Below are 9,865 nucleotides of genomic sequence, written 5' to 3'. Positions count from 1 at the left end.
GGGACATTCTTGAAAATCCACAGAATGTACTGACTGATAGTCACCTGACCCTCAGATAGAGCTTGAAGTCATGTCATATAAGTTTAAACTGTAAACTTGCTGATGTAACCTGTACCTCTAAAAGTAGAAAAACTTTGCTATAGCCATTTGGGGTCCCCTTCCAGTCATTCACCATGAGGGGCTGTCTAGCCTGATGCACTAGAAATTAAACCTCTTATGTTTGCATCAAACTCCAAACTCCATTCTCTTACCTCACTTGGGGAGTTTCCCAGTAGTTAAGACTCATTCCAAGCTTTACAGTCAGCCTTGAAAGCACATATAACAATCAGTGAAAAAGAGGCCATGTATTTGAAAGTGATCAAGGAGAAGTGTATGGGGGTGTTTGGGGAGGAAAGGAAAGGGAAAGAAGTTTTACATGGTAATCTTGAAAGAAAAGGTAAAGTTTTAGAGGAAAAAGAGAAATTGAGAGGAAGAAGAATAATTAGACAACAAGAATGTTAGAGAGAAACAATAAGATATGAAGATCTAATACAAATGATTCAAAGTCAAATCATTGGTCCATGCTAGTGGTCTATGTTATGCTGAGATGGCTTTCCACACCCTCCTCTCTCTCTCTCTTCTCTCTCTGTCTTGCTGTCTCTGTCTGTCTGTCTCTCTCTCCCTCCCTCTCTCTTTCTCTCTCTCTTCCGTGTGTGTGTGTGTGTGTGTGTGTGTGTGTGTGTGTGTGTGCGCGCGCGCGCGTGTGTGCGTGTTTGTGTGACTGTGTGAGTTTGCTCTGCTCAAGACAGCTTTTTCCTGCTATTCTAAAAACTCTCGGTTGAGACAGCTAGCTTTCTGTTCGAGACAGCTCTTTCTGCTAGTAAAACTTCAAAAAAACACTCTGGATTGCAATTTTCTGTCAAAAGTCAGAAATCCTGTTACATAAATGTTAAAAGTAATCCTTGGGTTTTCTGGTCCAAATCAGAAAGCCAGAAAAAAATTCTAAAAGAGCTGTATTGGTTTTTCAGATAGCTCTTCTGGATAGCTTCTCTTTAGGTAATCAGAAATGCTGGTAGAAGAAAATTTTAAAAAGCTATGAAAAATTCTAAAAGAGTTGTGTTTGCTCTCAATGGATTTACAAACTAAAATCAGAAATCCTGTTAGAGAAAAGTATTGAAGAGCTGCGTTTGCTCTCCAGAGGTCTCCAGACAGCTTGGCTCTCAGAAAAATTCTAAAGAACTGGTGTTGCTTTTTGGTAGCTAATCCCCTGCAGCTCAAGAGGTCCATTTTTTTATTTTACATATCAATCCAGTCGTTTACCCCAGGTTCCCTTTTGAGATAATCCTATGAATCAGCATCCTTTGACCTAAACCCTTTGATTCTTAGAGGACAGTAAGCACTTTTTGTTTGTTTGTTTGTTTGTTTGTTTGTTTTAACGATTGCAAGAGTTCAGAGATCTGCATGCCTTTGTAAATTTAACTGCATAGAACCTTGATTTACCATTCTAACTACACCCGGTCCCAAATTAGCTCTGTCCCAAACTAACCCTGAACTCAGGAATCCGCCTGTATTTGTAAGCATAAACACAAACAACAACAACCAAAAACTTTGCTGGGTGGGATCTTGGCTTTAGATCACCAGTCACTAAATCTTTTTATCTGCTTCCTTAGTATCTTTCTGACAGGCTAGCTCATAGTGCAGCTGCCTCTGTTACTTTATATCTGTGAAGCTCCTATATAATTGCATCTTTATATTTTTGCATAGTTGAGACATTATGTATTTTTAAACTAATACTTTTAGAGTTTTTTCACACCCTTAAGGGCTATCCTGAAAGTTCAAGCATTACCTATTATACCTTTGCCTCCCAGAATCATATTGTCTCTGATTATCATGAAGTCATTAATGTTAACAGGGAGGAACATTCCTCAGAGGAACTTGAAATATGTTCATATTATACAAACAAGCAGACATCAACAGTCATGGAGACCCATGCCTACTGGCTCTGTCCCAGGAGCAGGAATGATGTCTCTCTACTAAGTCCATACTGGACTCATACGTTCTCTCCCTTCATGAAAGAACTATCCTACACAGGAAATGAAGGCTATTAAAAGATCTCTAACTGGTCTAAATGTAAAGAATACATAGTAATGGGGTGCCCATTTCAAGTTGATATATACACATAAGATTTACACATGCATACACATATACACATAGGTAAGATTTAGGGACAGTAGCAGAAGAAGGGTCAGAAAGATTGTAAGAACCAGAAATCAGGACCTATACTGGGATATACTTTTTTCTTGTCATAACCATGATGTTATAACCATGATGTCAAAACACTGTGACTACTCAAACAAGACCGTCATAGTGACCACACAATGAGATATGCCAATTAAAGACCAATATATGACAAATAATTTTTATGTACCTTGTCTAGTTAAATGGTTGGGTATTTCTAATCCTCCCTACTGCTGAAAGGTATAAGTTTTAAGGTTGCCCCCCTAGACAAAAGTTTAGAGCAGAAGAAAGAAACTGGTCGGGCCCTGGAACTGCAATTACACCAGTCGGTTTGGCAACTCTCTCCTAGGAACTAACTGACCATAAAGTTAGATTAAAATCTTAAAGAACAATCTTGAGAAACAGGAAGCTTCTCCCAGGAACTAACTGACCATAAAGTTAAACAATCTTGAGAAACAGGAAGCTCCTCCTTGTGATTTTTTACTGGTATTCTCGACATTTTCCAATGACGCCCTCCCTCCTCCCTTGGGTTGTGATTTCTTCCTTTAAATACCGCTTCTCCCAGCCACTTGGGGTCGAACTTTACTGCCCCTGTGTGGGATACGAGTCTCGACCTCAGTGCACTGGTTCCTATCAATAAACCTCATGTAAATTACAGCAAGGATGGTCTTACGTGAGTTCTTGGGGGGTCGAATCATCCTGAGACTTGAGTGAGGGTCTCCCTGCTCCGGGGGTCTTTTACTGCAAGCATGCATTTTTCCTCCCAACTTTTCTTAGTTAACTTGCTTAATCAACATTTCATCTCTACTACCCCAGACCCAATAGCGGTAGTGGTCACTGGGGCCATTTTTCCTAATTCTTACAGGGTTTGTTGCTTTCTTCCCTTCATGTCTTATACCTCATCCTTGTTCCTCCAAGTCCTGATCATTTTCTTCCTCTTCCATCTCTCCAGGTCTCTTTCTCACACAATCTAAAAGTCCAGCCCGTCTCCCTACCAGCCAATGGAAATTCTTTATTATTAATCAATGCCAGCTAGGGGCAGGGACCCTCAGGTCTGAAAGTGTGACTTTTGGGAAGCTGACATAAGACAATACATTAGAATCAATTTCAAACAATAATGAATAGCACAGTTTGAATTGTTTCCTAAAAAGTAAACCTCAACAAAAGTAATGTGCAAGTTGAAGTTCACAATATACCTACTTTACTTCAGATATAAAGTCAGTAGTCATTAATAAAACATATGTTCTAATTTCTGAGAAATCTTATGATCAAAATAGTTCAATTATTCTGAAATTAATGTTTTCATGAAACCATAGCACTAGATTCAAACTTATATGAATTTTTTTTATTTCCTAAGCAATTCTTCCACTTAACGACAGCTAAAGAACCAGTATCTCACTACCCTTTGAAAACAGGTAGCTAATATCCATCCACAAAGAAAACTGTCTTTAGGCAATAGTGAAAATTCATAAGATCCTCATCTGCTGTTCAGGAAGCAGAGTGATGGAACTTACTTGAAGAGAAATGATTCGGATGTCAAAGTAGAATCTGTTCTAAATTTAAGATTTACTGAACCAGTACATTTTCTGAAAGTGCACAGTTTTGGTGGGGAGTAGAAGTCTTCCATTTTTGAGGAATGGCAGAGGATGAGGTACTGAAACTGCAGGCAGAATGCCACACATGGTTTCTCATACTGCCTTGCTTGCTATACTGTTAGTCCATAGACTTCCAGTTGGCTGGCACAAAGAAGTCATTCCAAACTGTTAGACTGGACATGGATTTTTTTTTTCCTGAGAAGAAGAGAAGGGGGTAGATCTCTTAAGAATCTATCTAGCAAAAATATAAAGAAAAGTCTGGAGAAAATGTTGGCTTTACAATACTTAGCTACTGAGAAGCACTGGCGTCGACCCACCAAGTAAACTGTGATCATAAATGGAAGAACTGATTTTTTTGAATAATGGGCTTAATGGGTGAAGTACTATGGAGCTTTGCTGAATAATCATTTAAAAACTTCATGACAATTTTAATCAAGGAATTCTCTACACCAGCTAGAAGAAATTGTCATGTACTTGCTGAAGGAAAATATGGAAATTGACACTTCCCCCACAGGGTAAGCTGTTTGGTGTTTGTTTCAGAACCTGACCACAAATGATATATAAAGATATATATATATATATATATATATATATATATATATCATCCTTAAATGGCTCATTCATTCTAAAGAAGAATGTGTGTGTGTTTGTGTGTGTGTGTGTGTGTGTGTGTGTGTGTGTGTGTACCATGCACACATGCAAAATTTCATGCTAAGAGAGTCATCTTTATTTCCATTTCTTGTAAAATATGAATACATTGTTTATGGAACTGAAATTTATGTAGAAAAATGAATTTGATGTTGCTGTCTGGTAGTGTGAATATGGTGGGCCTAGGGAATGGAAATGGAACTATTAGGGAGTGTGGCCCTGTTGGAATAGGTGTGGCCTTGTTGGAGGAAGTGTGTCATTGTGGGAGAGGGCTTTAAGACTCTCATCCTAGCTGCCTGGTAGCCTGTGTTCTTCTAGTTGCCTTCACATAAAGAGGTAGAACTCTCAGTACCTCCTGTACTATGCTTACCTAAATGCTGCCATACTCCCATTTTGATGACAATGGACTGATCCTATAATCTAGCCAGTTAAATATTGTCTTTATAAGAGTTTTCTGGATCATGGTGTCTGTTTCCCATAGTAAAACCCTAACTAAGACATACAGTCTTATCAGTTTGTAAAACAGACAAAATTTAGACCATGTAGAACAATCAATGTATGTGTAACTCTGAATCAAATAACAGCAAAATAAATGAACAACTAGCATTTTCTTTCTAATATGCTGTTAGTTAAGGACCTATGATAAACTAAATGTGGAATCTAATTACAAATGCAATCAAAATAATTTGAATAAAAAACTATACAAATTATTTTAATGACTTGTTAAGAAATTTTTAAAGTCTCTAACCTGTTTCCTAACCTCTCACTTTTGCATATTAGTTTTAAAAATGAGCTTAAATTAACAGTCATCAAAAGAACTGTGCACTTCCTATAATTATTTAAAATAGTCATAAATGAACAAAACCACATGATCTTTTCAAATGATGTTCAAAAACTCTTTGACAAATTCAAACACCCCTTCCTGATAAGAGTCTTGGACATTTCAGGGATACTGGAACATACTAAACATAATAAATACATTATACCAAGAGCTGATAGCCATTAAATTAAATGGAGAGAAACTCGAAACAATTCCATTAAAATCAGTAACAAGACAAAGTGGTCCACTCCCTCCATATCTATTCAACATAGTACTTCAGGGTTTAACTAGAACAATAAAATATCTAAAGGAAATCAAGAAAATACAAATTGGAAAGGAAGAATTCAAATTTGCAAATGATATGATAGTATACATGAGCAACATCAAAATTTTACCAGGGAACATATACAGTTAAAAAGTATATTCAGTGAAGTAGCTGAACGCAAGATTAACTGAAATAATTATAGCCCTTCTATATACAAATGATAACCAATTGAAGAAAGAAATCGGGAAATTCACAGTCCTCAAAATAGCCACAAAATATATATAAAATATCTCTATAACTCTAACCAAGGAACTTAAAAATTTGTATGATAATAATTTCAAGTCCTCAAAGAAAGAAATTGGAGAATATATATGAAGATGGAAAGTTCTCATATATTCATATGGATCAGTAGGATCAGTAAAAACAGTTATGTTACCCAAATCAATCTACAGATTCAGCACAATTGCCATCCAAATTGCAACATGATTCTTTTCAGCCTTTGAAAGAATAATATTCAATAGCAAAACCAATAAACCCAGGACAGTTAAAACAATACTGCACCATAAAAGAATTTTCAGGTGAATCATTATCCCTTATTTCAAGCTCTGCCACAAAACTACAATATTTTTAAAAAGATGGACTTGGTATAAACACAGAGAAGATGATCCATGGAATTGAATGAAAGACCCAGTTGTAAATCCATACACCTATAACATCTGATTATATTTTTTTTACAAAGAAGCCAAAATTATACAATGGAAAAAAAATAAAGCATCTTCAACAAATGGTGCTGGTCTAAATAGATGTTAACATGTAGAAGAATTCATATAGATCCATATCTATCAGTCTAAATAAAAGTCAAGTCCAAATGGATCAAAGACGTCAACATAAAACCAGAAACACTGAACCTGAAGAGTTTATGGGGAATAGCCTTGAAAGCATTGGTAGAGGAAATAACTTCTTGAACAGAGCACCAATCATGCTGAGATCAACAATTAATAAGTTGGGATCTAATAATTCTGAAAACATCTGAAAGCCAAAAGACACTGTCAGTAGAAAAGAAAAAAAGGCAGTCTACAGAATGGAAAAAGATCTTCACCAATCCTACTTCTGCTGGAGGGTAATAACCAAAATAAATAACAAACTCAGGAAATTAGACATCAACAAAACAAAATAATCCAAGGAAAGTGTACTGCTCAAAACAGAGAATTTTCAACAAATGAAATTCAATTTGCCAAAAAAGCACATAAAGAAATGTTCAACACCCTTAGCAATTAGAAAAGTGCACATAAAAATGACCCTGATATTCCATTTTACATCTGTCAAAATGGCTAAAATCAATAACACAAGTGATGGCTTATGTTGGTGAGGATATAGAGCAAGAAGAACACTCTTCCATTACTGGTCAGAATGCAAATTTGTACAGCATCTTTGGAAAACAATATGGACATTTTTCAGAAAACTGGGAATTGATCTACCTCAAGACTCAGCAGTACCATTTCTGGGGATATACTCAAAAGATATTCCATTATCCCATAAGAAACCTTGCTCAATGATGATCATAGAAACTTTGAATAATAATAACAGCAAGTAATAGCAAGAAACTCAAAACAACTCAAATGTTTCTCAAACAAAGAATGCCGAAAGAAAATGTGCTACTTTTATGCAATGCAGTATTATTTGCTTATTCAAAACAATAACAGATAGTGTCAGAAATCCACCTCCAAAAGTTTTGATCCTGAATTGTTTCTGCCTAAAAGAAATTCAGGAACAAAAATGGAGCAGAGACAGAAGGAAAGATCACCTAGTGACCAGCTCTACATGGGATCCATCCCATGAATAAAAAAAAAAATCCAATAAAAAAAAGAAACCACAAGTCTGTAATTTAACAGTGGATTAAAAACTCACCTTTATAAGTACAGCCTGAAAACCAGCCTCTAATTCTGACAGCTCACCAGTTCCTCCCTCTTCATTCTCTGCTTCCAAAGTGCTTAGGACTGTATTTCCTTGTAGTGCGTTTGAAAACATCATATGATGTTTAGGAATCAAAGTTTTCAATAAATTCATTCTTACTTGGGTAGTAATGAATGCATATATCTCATTTAAAATTATAATCTAATAATAGATGAGACTTTTGTAAGAACTGTGCATTCTCGAGATCCTATGGAGAAGTGATTTCTAAATATAGACACCAATGCCAAGTAATAAATAAGAAACAGACACAGAAAATTTCCTGGCAAACAAGTCTACAAAACTAAGAACTGTTTGTTCTATGACTTTTAGACTAGTCTCAGGGAAGGATGTGCTGTTACAATAACAAGAACAATGTACACATATTTAGCTATATTAAAATGTATAGGAAGATTATTATGCATATCACATGCATAGAGCCGTAGTTTTCTGTATGCATTAATCATGGCCATTGTGTGCATTTTTTTTTATTACCTAGGCTTGAAGACATTTTTATAAAACAGCCTCAACAAACATGGAAAAGCAGAATGAAAAGCACATTCCCATAAAGTGCCTGCACAACAGAGAATTGTACAATTTTGGCATCCAGTCAGTTTTGTGTGGTATATAAAAAATTCCTTCATACACTTAAATCTGCTGTCTTTTCCATCTTTTATGTAAAACCTTAAGTGGACTTGATGGCTTATCCCATGTGGCTTAGCTCTGTGATGCCGCTAAGGTTGGGGAGTTCCCACTCTGTTCTGTTTCCTATCAGTACTCCTTAGCTCAGGCATGTGGGGCCAATTTGTTCTCTCTGCTGCACAAGGAGAGGGAGTGGCATTTAATTTAAGTCTTGACATAAGGTTTAATTTGCTAAAAAGGAAAGCTATGCCATTGTAAATCCTTCAAGAGACACTCAGGTTGAGGGAGTAGTCAGCCCCATCTGCTTTAGTATCACTTAAGGTGTTGTTAGAGTAACTGTTACTTTCTAAAACTCACTCACCTAATTGAATAAATGCTTCACTGAAAATATAATACTGCTATTTATTCTGAGATACTTTTTATTTTGTTTTGAGTGAGACATGATAGATTGCATAGGGTTGTCAGATTAGAGTAGGTACAGAGATTAGATTAATTACAAAGTACGAAATTCACTAAAGCTTTACTTTTGCTTTTATATCTTATTTTAAAAAACAGAGAAAAATAAAGTAGCTTTGGTAGGATGGACAGAGGGCAATATACAGGACATTATTAACATTGATAGTAATTTACCTTAATGACAATTTATACAGAAATCTCAATAATCTTTAATATAAATAGACATTTATCAAGGTAGACTTAATATTCTGTGATTAGTGGGACATGATTAGTAGTGGAGACTAAGTAAATGTTTACTTCTCTTGATTTATTTTGTTTATAATATACTAATAATGTTTACTTATAACAACTAATAATGATTGAGAGAACATTCTATAGGACAATGTGTAGGAAGCAACAGAATAAATGCTGAAATCCACATAGAGTTTGTATCACTGTTTCACTATTTCTTCACTATATTTGCAGTTAGAAATATATATATTATATATGTTATATGTACACACGTAATGCTTATATATATGACATAATGTACAAATGTATGTAAGTATATACTCATAGAAATGGATTACTTGCACTCTAAGTGCATTTTGTTGATCGCATGCTTGGTATTACAGAACAACACAGAATGGCAACAAGTTCACTTTATCTGGAGTTATCCCTTCTGTATTTGCAGTCTAGTCTAATGATTGGTTAATGTTTGAGATTTGAACAAAAATTGTTCTTTAGTGTGATCATGTCTTTGTTTATTATTTTTACTGTTGTTTTTATTGTTGTTGTTTTGAATCTTCTTTTAGCTTTACTAATCTGCATAAATGCAATTGAGGTGTTATGTTCATTGATTGTTAATTATCAAATTATTTTAATACCCAATGGATTATAAACCTGAATTCACTTATTTTCTACAGATGTCTGAAACTATGAGCAATCTTCAATAGATATTGGTTCACAAAATATCATTATTCACAGATGAATGTTTCATATTATGAAGTCCAGAATGTTGTCATTGCCGTTTTTATGGGCTACTGTATTGGATATGGTAGGAGGTACTGTGAGAGATATCCAAATAGGAAGGGCACTTCGACTATTTTATGACATGAAGGCCCAGTGCATACTTGAGGAAGATCAGAACATAAAAGAAGGAGACAATAATGGCTAACCCCCCAAACAAAAGCAAAATTCTTAGTGGGTATAGACACTCTGAAGTTGGAAGCTTAGAGGGTGGGAAATTATCCTGAAAGTGTCTTTACTTTTGTTCTAAGGCAGAGCAGACCC

General features: G+C 35.4%; 1 non-coding gene across 1 annotated transcript; it reads right to left on the bottom strand.

The window, feature by feature from the left end:
• Nucleotides 1-941: 941 nt before the first annotated feature.
• On the bottom strand, nt 942-1,001 carry LOC147995457 (U7 small nuclear RNA). Its single transcript, XR_015685086.1, has one exon. It is a non-coding gene; the product is annotated as a U7 small nuclear RNA (small nuclear RNA).
• Between the last annotated feature and the right edge of the window lie 8,864 nt (nt 1,002-9,865).

The sequence above is a fragment of the Rattus norvegicus genome, chromosome 3, assembly GCF_021556685.1.
Source record: "Rattus norvegicus strain SHRSP/BbbUtx chromosome 3, alternate assembly SHRSP_T2T, whole genome shotgun sequence".
Lineage (NCBI taxonomy): Eukaryota > Metazoa > Chordata > Mammalia > Rodentia > Muridae > Rattus > Rattus norvegicus.
The sequence above is the reverse complement of the archived record's forward strand: the minus strand, read 5'-3'. Positions and strand labels throughout refer to the sequence as shown.